Below are 19536 nucleotides of genomic sequence, written 5' to 3' on the forward strand. Positions count from 1 at the left end.
ATACAGACAGCATGTTAAATGTCCCACCAGGGACAAAAACCCTCTGTATCATTGCTACACAATATTAAAGGACGCCTATCACTCAAACCTCCGTGCAGCCTTGGGCCTCTCTGATCAATGTCTGATTCATCTTATCTCAACTTTCAGGTAGAAACTAAAATCTGCAAAGCCTGTGGTCAAAACTGTGAGGAGATGGACAAACGAGACAAAACAGGAGCTTCAGCCTGTTTTCACTGCACTGATTAGTGTTTTTGAGCCTGCATCTACAGACCTGGATGAACTTATCGACAAATCTTACATCAGCTTTTGTGAGGCCATGTTCCCCCACCAAAAATGTTCACACCTTCAATAACGTAAGCTCTGGTTCACAACAAAACTCAGGCAGCTTCATCAGGCCAAGAAAGATGCCTACAGAGGTGGAGATAGGTTCCTGTACAATCAAGCCAGAAACACACCGAAAAAGGAGATCAGAGTAGGGAATTTTTGAGGTAATTTTATGCAGCCTTGTGTTAGAACAAGCTAACATCCTTTGCGTCCTTTGCAGGAGATCAGTGACAGCTGTTGCAGTCGGTAGTGACTTTAACCCATCATCGACATAGAAATCTCTTTCTACATATTCCCGAGCGTCCGTTCTATACGGCAACTCTCCTTCTCGTGCTGCTGGTTTGAGACAGTAAATTGCCACAGCTGGTGAGGGGCTATTGCCGAAGATGCAGACCTTCATTCTGTACTCTATAACTTCCTTATTGGGGTCGTTATCTTTGGACCAGAAGAAGCAAAGGAAGTTTCTGTCTTCAACTCGAACAAGAAAGCAGTGGAACGTCTGCTGTACATCTGCAGTACAGCAGCCCCCCCCCCCCCCCCGAAATGGAGGAGTACTCCAAGGAGGCTGTTGTTTAGGTCAGGGCCGGTTAAGAGGACGTCATTAAGAAAGACTCCAGCATACCGACAGCTTGAGTGGAAGACGGCCCTAATTTTGCTCGGTTTTCTGGGATGGTAAACCCCAGAAAGGGGTAAATACCAACATTCTTTGTCTTTCTCAAGGACAGGGGCTACCTCTGCATGGCCTTTCTCTAGAATCTTCTCAATGAGCCCAAATAAATTATCTTTCATTTCAGGCTTTCAACTGAAAGAGTGTTGTAATGACCCAAAGTGCTGCAGTGTCTGAGCTTTGTTGTTGGGCAAACAGCGTCTTTGTGTTTTGAAGGGAAGAGAAGCTACTCAGTTGTTCTCTTCACTCTTATAGACACTCTTCTCCATGATATCGAGGAAAATGGCATCTTCAACAGAAAGAGCCAACTTGTCATCATCCTTTGTCCTCTTGAACACATCGCATCCATCATGGTCTCCCTTTTCCTCTTCAGGTGACTTCTCCATGTGAACACCTGTGTGGAAACCTGTCATGTTGCTGTTATTAAATTTCTCTTTCACATTTTAGAGGTTGGGACATGGTTTGAAAATGGCCGACCATTCTCCAGAGTATTTATAACAAAGACGTTGGCTTTGTCTGGCTGGTGAATCTTACCGATGCAGACATTACCCACTATAACCCACCCTAAGTCTAGCGTCTGTGCATAGGGGGTGTCATGTGTTCCGTTGATCTGCTTATGCACCTTATGTATCCTAATGATGTCCCTTCTGAGCAGGAGCAAGATTGGGGATTCAGGATCCAGTTCCGGGATCTGACTGGCAATAGTATGCTGGTGTGGATGACCAAGGGCAGCTTGCGGCATGGGAATCTCTGAACAGTCATTTGGAATCTGGTTGCTCTCTATCAAGGTTGGTAAAGGGAGGGTGACCTGTCCATTCACTGATTCCATCTTGAACCCCTGCACTCTTCTCCCAGCCGTCTCGACTGTACCAGCAGAAGTTCTAAGTGAGTATGGAGGACTGTCACCTTTAATGTCAAAAAGGGTAAAGATGTCTGACCTCACAAGTGATCTGTTGCTTTGATCATCAACAATCACATAGGCTTTGATTGCCTTCTCTCACTGACCACTGGGAAAGATTTTGATGAGGCAAACCTTAGAACAAGATTTTCTAAAGAGATCACTGCCACAAAACTCAGTACACCTGGATGACACTGCGTCTGGGAGGGGATCAAATTCCTCCTCCCCGCCATGCTCCTCTGGAGGGATGGGAGCCTTTGTGCACTCTTTGGCAGGCCCAGGGTGTAGTGCTGAGTGATGTCATTCACTGCTGTATTCAATGAATTGGACACTCTTTTCACAGTTCTTTGCTTAATGTGTTGTCGATGCTACACACTGAAAGCAGATACCGTTTTGTTCCAGAAAGGACTTCCTAACTTTTAGGGACTTCTATCTAAACACATGGCATTTGTACAGAGGGTGTGGCTTCTTAGGTATTGGGCAGAGCTTGGCAAGATCGATGTTTGTCTTATGCCTATCATCTGTTGGGGAGATGTCCAGAGAAATTTCTGTCTTGTGCACTGAGATGGGCACTCGATTAGTGGGCTTAAAAATGTGCCTTTCTGGCTTACTGTTATCAGCACTGGGTAAGAAGAAACTTGGGTCATTACACATCTTTGTTTGCTGACTGATGAAGTCAACAAGCACCATGAATGGTGGGAAAGCAACCTTATGTTGCGTTTTGTATGTGTAATCCAGTGTCATCCACTTTTCTTGTAAGCTAAATGGTAGCTTTTGCACACTGCCACTTACACCTCGAGCTGTGTTTAGGTATACTAGGCCCAAAAGGTGTCCCTCTGGTTTTGCTGCTTGGAGTTCCATCTGTAAGTCTTCTGGCTTTCTGAGCTTCTTGTAGTCTTTACTAGAACTCTGTGGGAAGCTGTCAACTCTTTCTAGTAGCGAGTTCTCAATGACCTCAGGAGCTCCATAACATTCACTGAGACGTTCCCAAATCATCTAGAGGCCATTTACTGGGTTGTTCACATTTACAGCTCTTATGCGTTTCGCTTGTGCTGCTGATTCTGAGCCTAACCACTTAAGAGGTCAATCTCTTCATTTGCTGCCAGGCTGAGGTCTCTGGTTGCATTAAAGAATGATGCTGTCCATGCTCTGTAATTTTCAGGGTGCTCGTCGAACTGCAGCAAACCCATAGCAATGAGTTCACGTCGCATCATAAACTTGACAAAGTCTGCAATATTCTGTTGCTCACCTCTGTTTGCCTGTTTTGCTGATACATGGTGGTAAGCATGGTGGTGAGCATGGTACTGGTCAGCTGACAGCTGTGGATCTGCACACTGGTGAGTATGAGAATGTGGGTAAACATAATCATCTGGTTGTTGACTATAGTTATAGAATGGGTTATAAGACACTTCTCTTTTGGGTGAATGCTGCCTTCCAGGGGTTAACTTAGCAGTGTTTGCGCTGATATCAGTTACTTCTCTCTTAACTCTATGCGTGTGTTGATGAGAAAGATCCACTTTGACACTTGGAATGTTGTCCATGGACAGCCTGCTTTGCAAAGGGCTTTCTGCAGGTGTAAGGTCCCTGTGCTGTAGCTCTGGTGTCAAACGCCTAGCCTGTAATTCAGCTTGTTCTTGAACATACTCTTCAAAACGTTGTGAAGAGTCAAAAGACTGACCTCTACGCAGGCTGTGGTACTTACAGCTTGACTCATTATCATTCACAAGTGCCGCTGCAAAGGTGTCTGCTTTGGCTGTTGCTACTACTGCTTCTCTTTGAACACCTATAGTACATCTAAACGTGCATCCAAGCATGCCTTTTCTGCATCCAAACGGGCTTTTGCCATTTCCATCTCCATCTCTTTTTCAGCAAACTGGATTTTAGCTATAGCTGCTTTAGCTTCAGCTCTAGCTTTAACTGCAGCTGCACTACTAGTAGAGCTATGAGAGCACTTAGATGATGAGGAGACCTTTGATCTGGTACCAAAGGAACGGTGAGATGGTGTTTTGCTTTCTTCCATGATGTACTGTAGACCTGTCCATAGACTGCTGTACTGTCATTAGCTTGCTGTGCGCTGTGATGATGTTGCAGTGGAGCTGGTCTGGTCCACTGTAGATCAGTCTGCCTGGTCTGGTCCGCTGTAGATCAGTCTGCCTGAGAGCCATCATTTTACTGTTCTGTAACCATCATGCGCCCTACATGAGCCAACAGATAGATAACTCCTCCCCCAATCACCACGAGGACGACGACATTCAGTTTGACTTCGTTTAATGGTGAATTAGAGTTAGGGTAAAACGACAATACTCTCAAAGGCTGATATGTAGCAGGATTTCGGCGAATACTGAAGCCCTGAGGAGATGATCTGTCATGCTCTCGCTTATCATCTACTGCGAACTACCGCGAGGTTACCTTGTTCCCGTGAGATTTCACAAGATGACATCATCAGCAGAGGTCTCTTAAAGAGACAATACGTATTGAACAGGGGACTTCTCAGCTACTGACACAACATTAGGCAAGAAGGCCTGGCTGGCTTGCAGTCAGCATTACAGTTCATCCCAAAGGTGTTGGATGGGGTTGAGGTCAGGGCTGTGTGCCAGTCAAATTCTTCCACACCAGACTTGACAAACCATATGAACCTCACTTTGTGCATGGTGGCAATGTCATTCTGGAATAAGAAAGGGCCTTCCCCAAACTGTTTCCACAAAGTTGGAAGCACAAAATTCTCCAGAATGTCACTGAATGCTGTGTCATTAAGAATTCCATTCACTGGAACTAAGAGGTGGAAAAAAAAAGTCCCAGACCATTATTCCTCATCCACTAAACTTTGCAGTTGGCACTATGTATTCGGGCGGGTAGCATTCTCTTGGTATCTGCCAAACCCAGATTTGTCCGTTAGACTACCAGATAGTGAAGTGTGATTCATCACTTCGAGAAGAGGTTTCCACTGCTTCAGAGTCCATTGGCAGTGTTCTAAACAACTTTTCAGCTGACACTTGGCATTGTGCATGGTGATATTAGGCTAGTGTGTGACTGCTTGGCCATGGAAACCCATTTCATGAAGCTCCCGATAAACAGTTTTTGTGCCGACGTTGCTTCCATAGGTAGTTGGGAACTTGGTAGTGAGTAGTACAACCAAGGACAGATGATATTTACACGCTACACCCTTCAGCACTCGGCAGACCCGTTCTGTGAGATTGCATAGCTTACTGCTTCACAGCTGAGCTGTTGTTGCTCCAAAACGTTTTCACTTCACAATAACAGACTTACAGTTGACCAGGGCAGATCTAGCAGCCATTGAACTCTTCACTATGACCCATTCTACTGTTAATGTTTGTCTATAGAGACTGCATGGCTGTATACTTGATTTTATGCATCTACCAGCAATGGTTGTAGCAAAAATAGTCAAATCCACTCATTAGATGGGTGTCAATATACCTTTGGCCATATGCTGTATTAGGATCTAAGTGTGGATCCTGATGCAACCTGACCAGCTGTTAGCAAGTTGACACAACGTGATTTAAGGGAATAGTAGTCCATGCTCTGCTTTGGATATGTCAGCCAGAACATAGAGTTATTCCTTAAGGGACTGGATCCAAAAATGGTGAGTAGGGACCCCCTCCAGGTCTTTGAGGGTGTTCCAGCAAAATGAGGAACAGTTTAAACTTCATTTTGAATGATTCAATTTACTAGAAATAATCCTAATTAGAAAAATATTATTGTACATTTCACTGTAATGACCATTACTTCCCCACATAACGTTTATACTGTAGTACAAGTCAGTGTTAACTCATGACCAGCAGAAGTCTTCTATTCATGGTGTACCTCAGACTATCCCTTGGAAATCTTATGAAATGGGGTTATGTGACCTAACCTGTGACAATTTTGGGGTCAGTGCAATGAGAATGTTCGACAAAGAAGTTATTCTTGTGTCCAAGTAAGGTTACAGGGAGATGCCAGGTGATGATTTCGAACAAAAATAATTGTGTCTTTTCTGGAAATGTGCAGAAAAAAACAAGTTTACATTCAATCTTATTTTTGCAGTTGTAGAATAATGTAAATAATCTTAAGGTTCAAGTTCAAGTTCATGTACTTTATTTGTCACATGCACAGAAATACAGAGTAAAACATGCAGTGAAATGAAAGGGGGTACTCAGTCTTTCACTGTGTGAAAAAAGACATAGGCCTAGTATATAGAGAAAAAAGATGAAAGACCAGTGCATTCTTAAGTCAAAATAAAACAAACAATAAATAAAAAATAAAAACCTAGTTGTATCAGGTATGTGAAAGGTAATATATGTTGGGAGTTGTTATGGCCTGTGGATAGAAACTTCTCTTTAGTCTCTCTGTTTTGGCCCCAAGACTACAGAGGCGTTTACCAGACCCCAATAGCCTGAACAGTCCCATTTATTCTAACAGGTGTTATAATAAATGGGCCAGGAGGTTGGCATATTATACAATGACCTGTAATGCCCTCCCAGCCATTCTCCAGGAGCAGGGCAACTCTTTGGCCCGTGTAATGATCACAGTGATGAAACAGCAGCCATGACTAACACAGCTGCTCATTCCAGACCAACATCCTCAGCCAGCAGCTGGAGACTACTGAGGGCACACTGCTCCTCTACACACTGTAACGACTTCCATGGAGCTGGAGTGAGAGGTAACCATACAAGAAAGATGAGAAAGGATGAACTTAAAACAAGGACAAAAGCAGCTCCAGTCTCAGGTTGATGTCATATATTAAAGAAAAAAGAAGAATCATTGCAAACTGGGCTCTTTCTGTGCCAAACCAAGTCATTTGTTGCAATTGCTTCAGTTCAGTAGCAGACAGCTTTTTAGCTTAACGGGATGGCTGCCTCATACCACCGATCTAAGTCCTCCCTGTCTATATTCCAGTTCTCTCCTCAGCTGTTCTCATCCTACTTCATCAGACTATTCAATGTGTGACATGAGTGGGACTGAAGTTGCTTTGACAGAAGCCTTATCCATGAGCTCACCTTTAACCCCTGAGGGTGTAGCTCTTCAGTGCCACCCTGCAAACACACTCCCTGTCCTGCACCCAAGTACATTGTGGTTAAGGTCAAAGCAGTGCGCCTGAGAAGAAGAAGAAATGTTTACTCCATGGAAATGGGTGCCCTACTTTCTCTCTCGGGACAGCCTGCCAATGTGTGCCTTTAGGCATGTACCCATTGGTTATTGGCTGTCTCACAGTCTAAAAGAGTCAAAGTGAAGAGTGCTCATCCCGTAGTAACATCCTTGCACACAAAAACACAAACATCTTGATCTTACACCACTGTACATAACGTGTCTGAAATTTAAAAAAGGGAATTGCACGATGATATACAAACATAATGCAACCAAAGCCTAGGTTTTCATCTCCATCTCAACTAAAGCCACTTTTCCAATAATTTATGCTGGCTTGGCTTGACTTATGTCAGCGCAGCCATTTTTCGTGTGGGATAAAGTATTTAGGTTCTTATTTTAACGGAGGCAACGAAACACATAGCTCACATCGGTTGCCAGTAAACCGGAAAAGAGAACACCTTTAATGGTGCATGCACATTTTTATCAGAATCACTGTGCATTACATATCACGTATGAGATCACATATGTTAACACCCCCACTTGATCTCATACCGTACAGATCATACAATTATTTATTTTTACTGTTTCTTTTAAAAAAAATTTACTCATATTTGAGCTTACTCTTATTCTTACCTTGTCTGGTTTTATATGTTTTTTGTTTTTTTGTGAAGCAATTTGTAACTTTGTTTTAGAAAGGTGCTATATAAATAAAAGTATTATTATTACAACCTTCTATAACCAACAACTTAAGGCACTTACAATCACATGTCTTGATGGAGCTTAAACACCGAAGATAAAATTTCTCCATCTTGAACTTTGTCATTGGATTAGTCATAACATCTGTAACCATATCCACTGTAGAACAATATTCAGCTGTTCTCATGCCATCACTGAGTGCTGAAAGAACGAAATGATAGCTAATATCAATATGTTCGCACCTCTGGTGACACACTATGTCTCTGGACAGAGTAATTGTACCTTGGTTATCCTCAAAAATCTTCACTGGTGCATACTGGCACTCACTCTCCATCCCATTCGTAACTGTTTAAGATACAGACTTTCTTGTGTGGTCGCAGCCAACGCCATGTATTCAGCTTCACGTGTTGATAAGGCAACTGTGACCTGCTTCTTTGACTTCCAAGAAATAACTTACAGTTAGACTGCTTTTATTTGTCATTGCCTTATATGCATGTCTCATACATACAATGGAACAAAATTGTGTTTCACAAAGACCTCAGTACCACATGAAAACAAATAACACACAATTCATTCATTCATTATCCAAATTGTTTATCCTGCTTTCAGGGTCGTGGGGATGCTGGAGCCTATCCCAGCCGTCATTAGGCAGTAGGTGGACACCCTGGACAGACCACCAGTCCATCACAGGGCTGACACCCACACACACACACACACACACACACACCTACGGACAATTTAGTATGGCCGATTCACCTGACTTACATGTCTTTGGACTGTGGGAGGAAACCAGAGCACCCGGAGGAAACCCACGCAGACATGGAGAGAACAATAAATATTGAAAACAAAAAGTGCACTAAAAACAAGAATTACTTCACAGACCTAAACATCACAAGCACACCTGACACGGACAGTGAGTAAGAAGGTCAAAAAGTCATTTTATGGAAGGTCTAAGTTTTCCGGCTGTTGAGGAACCTCACAGCCTGAGGAATGAAACTGTTCAATAGTCTAGTGGAGGCAGCACGGATGCTCCGGTACCTCCTGCCAGAGGGTAGGAGGGTGAAATGGATGTGGGAAGGGTGGGTGGAGTCCTTTACAATGGTAAGAACCTTCTGGGTACACCATGCATCAAAGATGGCCTGGATGGATGGGAGAACAGTTCCTATGATCTTTCCATCTGTCTTCACTATCCACTGTAGGGATTTGTGGTCAGAGACCTTGCATTCCCATGCCAGACAGTGATACAGCTGGTCAGAATGCTTTCTATGTCAAGTCAAATCAAGTCAAGTCAATTTTATTTGTATAGCCCTATGGTGCTTCTGTAGAATGCAATGAGGATGGGTGGGGGGAGACTTGCCTTCTTCAGGAAGTGATGACGCTGCTGGGCCTTCCTGGAGAGCACAGTGACATGTGAGGACCAGGAGAGATCCTCTGTGATGTGAACTCCCAAGAACTTAACACTGCTGACTCTCTCCACGTCCATACCATTGATGGTCAGAGGGGTATGGTGGGTGCTTGTCTTTCTAAAGCTAATAATGACCTCCTTAGTTTTTCCTATATTTAGGGAGAGGTTGTTGTTTTTGCACCTCGCTGCCAGTTGATCCACCTCCACTCATCGTTGTTGCTGATGAGACCTACCACTGTGGTATCATCAGCAAACTCTATAATGAGGTTGGAGGTGGATGATGCTGTGCAGTCGTGAGTCAGCAGGGTGAACAATATGCCACACGTTTTAGATTTGTGTCACTTTTCCTATAATACAACTCATGATCAGTTGTGCCTTTCAGGTACCTCATCACATGTTTAGCTGTCAACTAGTGTTGTTCATTTGGCTCAGACAAATGCTGTGATAGTTTACTCACAACCCAGTTTAGATCAGGTCTAGTACATGTCGTTACATAAATCAAGCTCCCTACTACCTCACAATATCTCTTGGGATCGACAGGGTCAGCATCACTATTGTGCTCTAACTTCTGTTCACATGGGGTTGACCTTGGTTTACAGTCTGACATGCCCAATCTTTTCAGTACCTTTGAGATGTACTTTTTCTGATTCACCTTCACAACTCTTTCATCCTGATCAAAATCAATGCCTAGGAAATGTTTCACTTTTTCAAGATTCTTCATCTTAAATTTCACGGTCAATGTTTTCTTTACATCATTCAATAAATCATCATTACTGGCAGCAATAATTAAGTCATCAACCAAAATTACAAGTATTGTTCTTTCTTTTCCTATTTGTTTGCTGATTGCTTGGATTCTGTACAAAACTGTTCTTACGTAGGTAATCATTCAGCATTTTGTTCCAATTTCTACCTGACTGTTTCAGACCATACAGTGACTTGTTCAGTTTACAGACAAGTTTTTCACCTGTGTCCGAATTCACCTCAAATCCTTTTGGTTGTTCCATATATATATACTTAACAATTAATTGGAGCATGCAGATAGGCAGTCTTAATATCCATCTGGTGCAAGTCAAGATCATAGTGTGCTGCTATTTGCATCAGGGCACGGATTGATGTCAGATTTGCAGTTGGAGTGAACGTTTCCTTATAGTCTACTCTCATTACTTGGTTATAACCCTTGGCAACATATCTAGCCTTATAGGTTATTCTTATAGTTTTCTGACTTGCCCTGAAAGGCAAGGCCACCAAATGCACTGTGGACTGGTCTGCGGAGAGGGACAAGGCATTTGTGGACACTAAGGCTGCTCTGGCTGACGCAACAATGCTGGCGCACCCATCACCCAAGGCTCCAATCACCATTACTACAGACACTTCAGACTACGCAGTTGGGGTGGTGCACGAGCAGTGGATGAATGGCGCTTGGCAGCTGCTCGCTTTCTTCAGCAGACAGTTACACCCCAGCAAACGGAAGTATAGCACCTTCGATCGGGAGCTCCTCGCTCCCTACCTCGCCATTCGACACTTCCGTTCCCTGCTGGAGGCCCGCCAGTTCACAGCATTTCTGGACCATAAACCACTGAGGTTTGCCATGGACAATGTGGCTGAGCCATGGTCTGCCAGCCAGCAAAGACAGCTCTCCTACATCTTGGAGTTCACCACGGATGTACAGTACGTTGCTGGCAAAACTAACATTGTCGCCGACTGCCTCCCCCGGGCCATTGCGGGGGCCATCCACTTGGGTCTTGACTATGCCCAAATGGCAGCTGACCAGGCCACCGACCCAGATGTGCAGGCTTTCAGGATAGCTGACACAGGGCTGCAGTTAGAGGACATGGCTTTTGACAATGCTGGCACCACACTCCTGTGCAACGTCTCCATGGGTCAGCCCCGGCCCGTCATTCCCACTGGCTGGAGGCATCATGTTTTCGACACTGTCCATGGCCTCTCCCACCCTGGCAAAAAGTCGCCTCAAAGACTAGTGGCTATCAAATTCGTCTGGCACGGGCTCAAATAAGATGTGAGAGACTGGGCTGACACCTGCGTGGAGTGTCGGTGCGCTAAAGTACACCGCCACACCAGAGCCCCCCTGGCAAAGTTCCCAATGGTTGAAAGGAAGTTCGACCACGTAAACGTGGACCTATTGGGCCCCTTGCCCCTCTCCCACGGTTTTACTGACCTCTTGCCCATGGTGGACACGACCACTCGATGGCCAGAAGCCATCCCACTGTCATTGATGACGTCCACCAACGTAGCCCGGGCGTTCATCGGGACCTAGGTTGGCCGGTTCGACACCCCATCTGACCCATCTGACCTCTCCTCGGACTGGGGCTCACAGTTTGCATCTGAGCTCTGGAATGCAGTTGCAGAGAAGCACTGGAGTGAAGCTCCACCTCATCACCGCCTACCACCCGCAGGCCAATGGGTGGTGCAAGCAATTTCATCGCACTATGAAGGCCGCACTTTGGGCCTGCCTCAAGGATAGCAGCTGGGTTGAAAGGCTCCCGTGGGTCATGCTAGGCATCAGGACCACCCCTAAGGAGGACCTCCAGTCCTTGTCCGCTGAACTGGTTTACAGACAGCCACTGCGGGTCCCAGAGGATTTCGTCCCCAACACCACAGCTCCCTGGTCTGCAGCCCGTCAACGGACCACACTCCTGGATAATGCCAGAGCTTTTGCACCGGTCCCCACTTTGCAACACGGCCTCGCACAGTCTCACATCCCCGCAAATCTGCAGTCGGCAGAATATGTTTTCATCCGCCACGATTCCCACTGTGAAGCCCTGCAGCCTCCCTACAACAGGTCCTTCCACGTCCTGGAGACTGTAAACAAGCACTTTGCCCCCACCCCCCAACAAGGCCTCTAAGGTTCCTCCACCACCCGCCCTACCCCTACGCCACCACAGGGTTCTTAAGGACCTTCCTGTAGGCACCCTGGTCTCTGCACCTGTTCGGCGAAGCCATTGCAGCCAGGCCATCCGCCTCCCTCCAAGTTGACTTTTTTTTATCATGGTGAATGCTGGGGGGGCGCATGTAGTGGACTATATGGGGACAATTCACCATAATTGGTAGACATGGGCCCTTTAAGAAAGGGTTTCCGGGTTGAGAGGGCAGAGCAAGGACTAGGATGGTTGGAGCAGTGCCATGCTGCTTAGATGGTGATTTTGTACGAGAGAATAAATGACACACGCATTCATGTAGTCAATGAGAGAAACTGGCTGTCTCTACTTTCCTGCAATTTCCACAGTACCTTGATTATGTGAGTTACAAGGTTAGGCCATATGAGAGAGCTCCTCTCAGATGTTTTGCGTCAAGAATATGGTCATGTAGCTGCTCTGGTGGCCGAGCGGAATAAACCGCCGTTCTTGCAACCCGCTCGTCATGTGGCTGGGAGGTTCGTATCCCAGACTCGCTGTAACCGGTCACGGCCAGAGCATCCACGGGGTAATGCATTCATTAGGCCACCCTTACCCGAGGGATAGTGGGTGTAGATCGGTGTAGTGTTCAGGGACTCATCGTTCTCCAGCGACCCCTCTGGCTCATCCGGGCACCTGCAGCCAAGCAACCGAAAGCATTCTCCCTACGTCTCCATCGCGGCCTGAAGGTAATGCGATCCATGCGAGGCTTCAGCGTGTAAAACAGCGAGAGCAGCCAACACGAGTTTGAAGGAAGCTGGTGTTACGACTATTTCCTTCCTGTGGAAACGTGAGCCAGGGGAGTTATTCGACAAGAGTTCCAGCCATATGGCATTGGGTTAATCGGGTGGGATAAGGGGAAAAACTAGAAATAAATTTATTAAAAAAAAAAGAATATGGACATGTTGCTGCAGTATGTAATGGAGTCAGAAGATGTGGGAGATGTGGGGAGGACAACTGCAATGTGGAAGTTTGTCAAGTGGAGAAAGCACAAGCAAAGTGCCTGCACTGCAAGGGAAATCATGATATGTGGTCAGCACAGTGTCCAAAAAAAATTAAGGAAGAGAAAGTGAATAAGATGAGTGCAGAAAAGGGATTGTTGTATGCTGAAGCTGTTAAAACAATGGAGAGAAACAATGTGAATGATGTGAGAGAAGAAGCTAAGGAGGACAAGTCAGTCAAAAAGCTTGTTGAGTTTTGCTTTTGTAAGGACTGGATGAAGTTTTTGGCCTTTTTGGCAATGGTAATTAACTGCACTGCTGGAGCAGAAAGGAAATCTGAGAATTGACATAAGTGTAGCTACAGCAGGGACATTTCAGGGTGTTGTAGGAGTTTCTGGGGAAGGTGTGCAGCAGCTGCTGAGACAGGCTTTTAGTCCCTCTCAGAAACCTGTTTAATAACTACTTTAATTGAGAAGCCATGAGATTTTTTTTTTTAAGTTAGACATTTTGATGCACTCTCCATTCCGGTGGGGGCAGTAATGCACCAAGTCGTTGTTTTCCAACTGCCAATAAACCTAAAAAAAGAAGACGAAGAAATCAGCACAGCATGGTTTGACTCAGCACTGCCAAAAGTGCCATTGTAAAGATGGACAGAACCATGCTAAGAAGGATGTCTCTTTTTGCACAGTTGGGCAGCATTGGATGCTTGACCTGCCAAAGGAAAGCTGTGATCCTGCCCAGGTCAACACAGAGATTCCTGTTAAATGTCCCCGAAGACCCTGGCATGGTTTGGAGACCCTGGCATGTTTGGAGACCCGGGCATGGTTTGGAGAGTCTGGCCACATCAAGCAACAACCGATGCAAGCTAGTATATCTCTGTCACTGTGTGGCTCTGTTTCATTGTTCACCAGCTCTACCTCAATTCAATTCTTTTTACAATTCTCCTTTCCAGGTGGTGCTTGAAAGTTTGTGAACCCTTCAGAACTTTCTATATTTCTGCATAAATATGACCTAAAACATCATCAGATTTTCACACAAGTCCTAAAAGTAGATAAAGAGAACCCAATTAAACAAATGAGCCAAAAATATTATACTTGGTCATTTACTTATTGAGGAAAATTATCCAGTATTACATATCTGTGAGCGGCAAAAGTATGTGAACCTCTGGGATTAGCAGTTAATTTGAAGGTGAAATTAGAGTCAGGTGTTTTCAATCAGTGGGATGACAATCAGGTGTGAGTGGGCGCCTGTTTTATTTAAAGAACAGGGATCTATCAAAGTTTGGTCTTCACAACACATGTTCGTGGAAGTGTATCATTGCAAGAACAAAGGAGATTTCTGAGGACCTCATAAAAAGCATTGTTGATGCTCATCAGGCTGGAAAAGGTTACAAAACCACCTCTAAAGAGTTTGGACTCCACCAATCCACAGTCAGACAGATTGTGTACAAATGGAGGAAATTCAAGACCATTGTTACTCTCCCCAGGAGTGGGCGACCATCAAAGATCACTCCAAGAGCAAGGCATGTAATGGTCGGCTAGGTAACAAAGGAACCCAAGGTAATTTCTAAGCAACTAAAGGCCTCTCTCACATTGGCTAATGTTAATGTTCATGAGTCCACCATCAGGAGAACACTGAACAACAATGGTGTGCAAGGAGAAAGCCACTGCTCTCCAAAAAGAACATTGCTGCCCATTTACAGTTTGCTAAAGATAACGTGGACAAGCCAGACGGCTATTGGAAAAAAAAATTTGTGGACGGATGAGACCAAAATAGAACTTTTTGGTCTAAATGAGAAGCGTTATGTTTGGAGAAAGGAAAACACTGCATTCCAACATAAGAACCTTATCCCATCTGTGAAACATGGTGGTGGTAGTATCATGGTTTGGGCCCGTTTTGTTGAATCTGGGCCAGGAAGGCTTGCCATCATTGATGGAACAATGAATGGATGGGACAATGAATTCTGAGTTATACCAGTGAATTCTTAGGGAAAATGTCAGGACATCTGTCCGTGAACTGAATCTCAAGAGAACGTGGGTCATGCAGCAAGACAACGACCCTAAGCACACAAGTCGTTCTACCAAAAAATGGTTAAAGAAGAATAAAGTTAATGTTTTGGAATGGCCAAGTGAAAGTCCTGACCTTAATCCAACCGAAATGTTGTGGAAGGACCTGAAGCGAGCAGTTCATGTGAGGAAACCCACCAACATTCCAGAGTTGAAGCTGTTCTGTATGGAGGAATGGGCTAAAATTCCTCCAAGCCGATGTGCAGGACTAATCAAGTTACCAGAAACGTTTAGTTGCGGTTATTGCTGCGCGCGGGGGGTGTCACACCAGATACTAAAAGCAAAGGGTCGTATACTTTTGCTACTCACAGATATGTAATATTGGATCATTTTCCTCAATAAATGACCACATATAATATTTTTGTCTCATTTGTTTAATTGGGTTCTCTTTATGTACTTTTAGGACTTGTGTGAAAATCTGATGATGTTCTAGGTCATATTTATGTAGAAATATAGAAAATTCTAAAGGGTTCACAAACTTTCAAGCACCTCTGTACTTTCCTCTTTTTCCAAAAACGACAAGTCCGTAAAAAAGTAGGTTTTTCTCTTATAACGTAAAATAGTCCATCTTCCACTACTCTGGAGAAGGCGGGAGTGAGGCATTCGAGAGACTGAAGACTGAATGGATTTATGCAAACCTATACTTAGTTAAGACTTGACCACCTGTTCAACTAGGGCACATTTACTTTTTCTGGGGGGGGGGGGTGTTCGACGCTTGTTCCCTTTTATTGCCAACACCTCTCTATCAGGTCTGTCATGTAATACAACCGTCTATCCCTCTTCAACAAATACACACACAGTCTTCCCCCTAGTACTACATGATGGGTAAACTCAAGCTAAACTGGACTGCATTTCATTTGTCTGTTTCATTGGGAAACAGACAGAATAATCTAACAGACAAGTATTGCAGAAAAAGTGTGTGCACTGTTGTATCTACACACACACACACACACACACACACACACACACACACACACACACACACACACACACACACGTCTCCCAAACCTGGAGAGACGCGTTTAGATATAGGGATTAATAATAATAATCCCTATGTCTATCCCTATAGTAACAATGATAATAATAATATCCCTATATTAATAATTGATAACAATAATATGGTGTCCACATGCAAGCACAACATCAAAAACTCCCAACTGTTGTCACAACAAACATTTAGCAAGGCTTCACAGAATTGTGATCAAGTCAAACTGTTCAAAACAAACGAGGCAGGTTTATTTCTTGAGACGGCCGTATTCCCTCAAAAATTGCCTCATGAAAATTTGATTTTCAACAAGACCTTTTAATCAGTTTAACCCTGCGCTCCAAGGCCTTCCATTTTTGCCCTTTCAGACCTAGGTTTGACCCATCACACTTCTCTGTGGCTATCAGGGTGACAGCAGAAAGAGTGTTTCCCTGTCTGAGGGATGTGACCTGGCAGCTCTCGCCTCCACCAGAGTTCAAAGGGCAGATATCAGTAGAGCCCTTGCCCAGGTCTCCCTCAATGACTACTCAGTGGGCTGGCACTAAGGACACAGGCTGCATTGCAGTAAGCCTGGCTGGGTGCCTAAGTGCCCTCAGACTAGGGTTTCTTTTTTTTAATTATATATATGTATATATTTTTTTAATTTTTCCCCTTTTTCTCCCGAATTGTACATGGCCAATTGCCCCACTCTTCCGAGTCATCCCGGTCACTGCTCCACCCCCTTTGCCAATCCAGGGAGGGCTGCAGACTACCACATGCCTCTTCCGATAAATGTGGAGTCGCCAGCCACTTCTTTTCACCTGACAGTGAGGAGTTTCGCCAGGGGGACAGTGCATGGGAACGTCATGCTATTCCCCCCAGCTCCCCCTTCCCTCTGAACAGGTGCCCCGACCGATCACAGGAAGCACTAGTGCAGAGATCAGGACACAGACCTACATCTGGCTTCCCACTCGCAGACATGGCCAATTGTGTCTGTAGGGACGTCCGACCAAGCCGGAGGTAACACGGGGATTCAAACCTAAAATCCCCATGTTGGTAGGCAACAGAAACGCTACCCAGACACCTTGGGCCATCGAATTGCATCATTTCCCTCCTGTGTAGATTGAGGGAAGAGCATCATTGGGGTCAGTAATCCAAAGCAGAAGGAGCCCTCTCATTGTGTAGGAGAGTTGGCCCAGCTCATCAGCTACTGCTGCGGTACACCCCTTGCCCTGGTGTAGAGGCACTGAAACTGCCTCTTCCTGCTCTGCACTGCACCCCTGCCCACCTCGTCCCTGACTGTGTGTTTGTTACTGCAAAGACCAATATAAAGAGAGAGAAAAAGAGACAAATACCAGCCCCCAGAGATGTTACTTGATATACTGTGTACTTTGTAGTCATTCCCTGACAATAGAAAACACTGCTAGTTTCTGTTTAGACTGGCAAAATAAGATTTTGTATGTTTATACAAATCAAATGATTGCACATCTTAAGATATTTCTCGGGTGAAAACAGCCAGAATTAAAACATGCGCCTTCATGGAGCTGTGTTTGCACACACACACACACACACACACACACACACACACACACACACACACACACACACACACACACACACACACACACACACACACACACACACACACACACACAAACACAAACATACACACACACACACACACACACACACACACAGCTAAGAGCAGGAAGCACAGGAGCAGATAACGTTTCCCTGCAGCATCATTAAAGGACATGGCTGCGCAGTCACATTAGCAGGAAATGCTAGCATCATATTTCACTGTTACATCAGAACATGGTGCATCTATTAAAATGACACTACCCTGGCTCTGGCCCTAGGTCACGCCATGACAGCATTTCTCAGAACAGTACAGTGTTATAAATAGTTTTTGTTTCTGGTTGGCTAAATCACACATCATTATTTCCCTTTCCACACAGCTTGCTAATGGTCACTGAGCATGTCTGTTGAGGGCATGACCCATAAAACAAAATTTTTTATGCTTTTAAGATGACTGCATGCTCTATGTTATTGCTGCAGGCCTTCTGTCCACTTTATCCCCAGCTGGCAGCAGTGATGACATCACCTCTGCTGTAGGGGTGATGACCTGATGACATCACTTCTGTTGTAGGGGTGATGACCTGATGACATCACCTCTGTTGTAGTGCTGATGACCTGATGACATCATTTCTGTTGTAGGGGTGATGACCTGATGACATCACCTCTGTTGTAGTGGTGATGACCTGAGAGGTGTGCCACAGACAGGAGCTGCTTCCTTGTGGACCGCACACATAATTCAAAGCAGGGAGGGCACAGGTTTAAGAGTTTCCTCCCCCAATCTACTGCACCACCACCACCTCCACCTCATGACAGAAGAGGAGCAGCAAGGAGAATTTGCAAGGTAACAGGGATGGAGGAAAGGAGGGCACGAGAGGGATGGGGTGGTAGATACAGTACTAGCTTGTGTGTGTGTGTGTGTGTGTGTGTGTGTGTGTGTGTGTGTGTGTGTGTGTGTGTGTGTGTGTGTGTGTGTGTGTTGGGAGATTAAAGTCAGAGGCTCCTCCTCTTACCCATTCATCACCCTTTTAATTTCTGACAGCTGGCTCCCTCCAGCCAGGCTAACAGCAACTCATACTATTCAACAACCACCACACAAACTTCTGACAAACATCAAAATCAAAATGGCACAACACCATCAAATATGTATCTCATAAATTACAAACGCTGCTGAGACAGAGCGCTCCTGCAAACTTCTGAGGTGGAAAAGACTAATTCATAAGAATAACAGTAAGGGTCAGCTACACAGATGTTTCAGCAGGGCAAGAAACAGCCTTTAAAGACAGACACATTTTTGCTTAGTACTGATAGATTGTCGCACGTTTCTGTGATCCCACAGGAAGGTAAATAAGTGAAATAAACCTGCAGGGTAGAAGGTGTAAGAGACATGTCTTGAGGTAACATGACACGAGTACCCACTCTGATGTGCTAGCTACTGCTTTGCTGATGTACAGAGACCTATGTCTCTATGCACACACACACACACACACACACACACACACACACACACACACACACACACACACACACACACACACACACACACCATCTGAGATGTGACTCTAAATGTATCTCCTAACACAACCCTGTTGCATCCCAGCAGGGACCCACACAGCACGGCTCTGGTCGATTTCATGCCAATATCTGTAAGGGTGCTAATTGCCAGTTATAAAGATTTGGTTTAAATTGACTGTGATCAATGACTGGAACCTACCACCTCAGCCACATCCCTCATTTTTTCATTTCTGTCCCTCATTTTCCATTCTTCCCCTTTTCCCCATCAATGTATCTCAAGTGTTGGCCAGAGATAAGAGATGAGCAGGTGATGTTCAGCTGTGTCATCTCTCTAGAGGCCTGGTGCGCGCCGGTGGCTATTTGATGACAGGCACACCCCTTGCTCCCTCCCCCTGCTAACCCAGCCTACCGACGAGCACAACACACATCGCGGTGGAGGTGGCATGTGGTCAGTTTTTTGTTCCGAGTGGTCAGTAGTAAAGGCAGGGCGT

General features: G+C 45.0%; 1 protein-coding gene across 1 annotated transcript in view; it reads right to left on the reverse strand.

Annotated features, from left to right (window-relative positions):
• The window catches only part of arhgap23a (Rho GTPase activating protein 23a), a 182486-nt gene that overhangs the window by 162559 nt on the left and 391 nt on the right, over nucleotides 1–19536 (reverse strand). The window lies entirely within an intron of this gene.

Source organism: Lampris incognitus, chromosome 10, assembly GCF_029633865.1.
Source record: "Lampris incognitus isolate fLamInc1 chromosome 10, fLamInc1.hap2, whole genome shotgun sequence".
Lineage (NCBI taxonomy): Eukaryota > Metazoa > Chordata > Actinopteri > Lampriformes > Lampridae > Lampris > Lampris incognitus.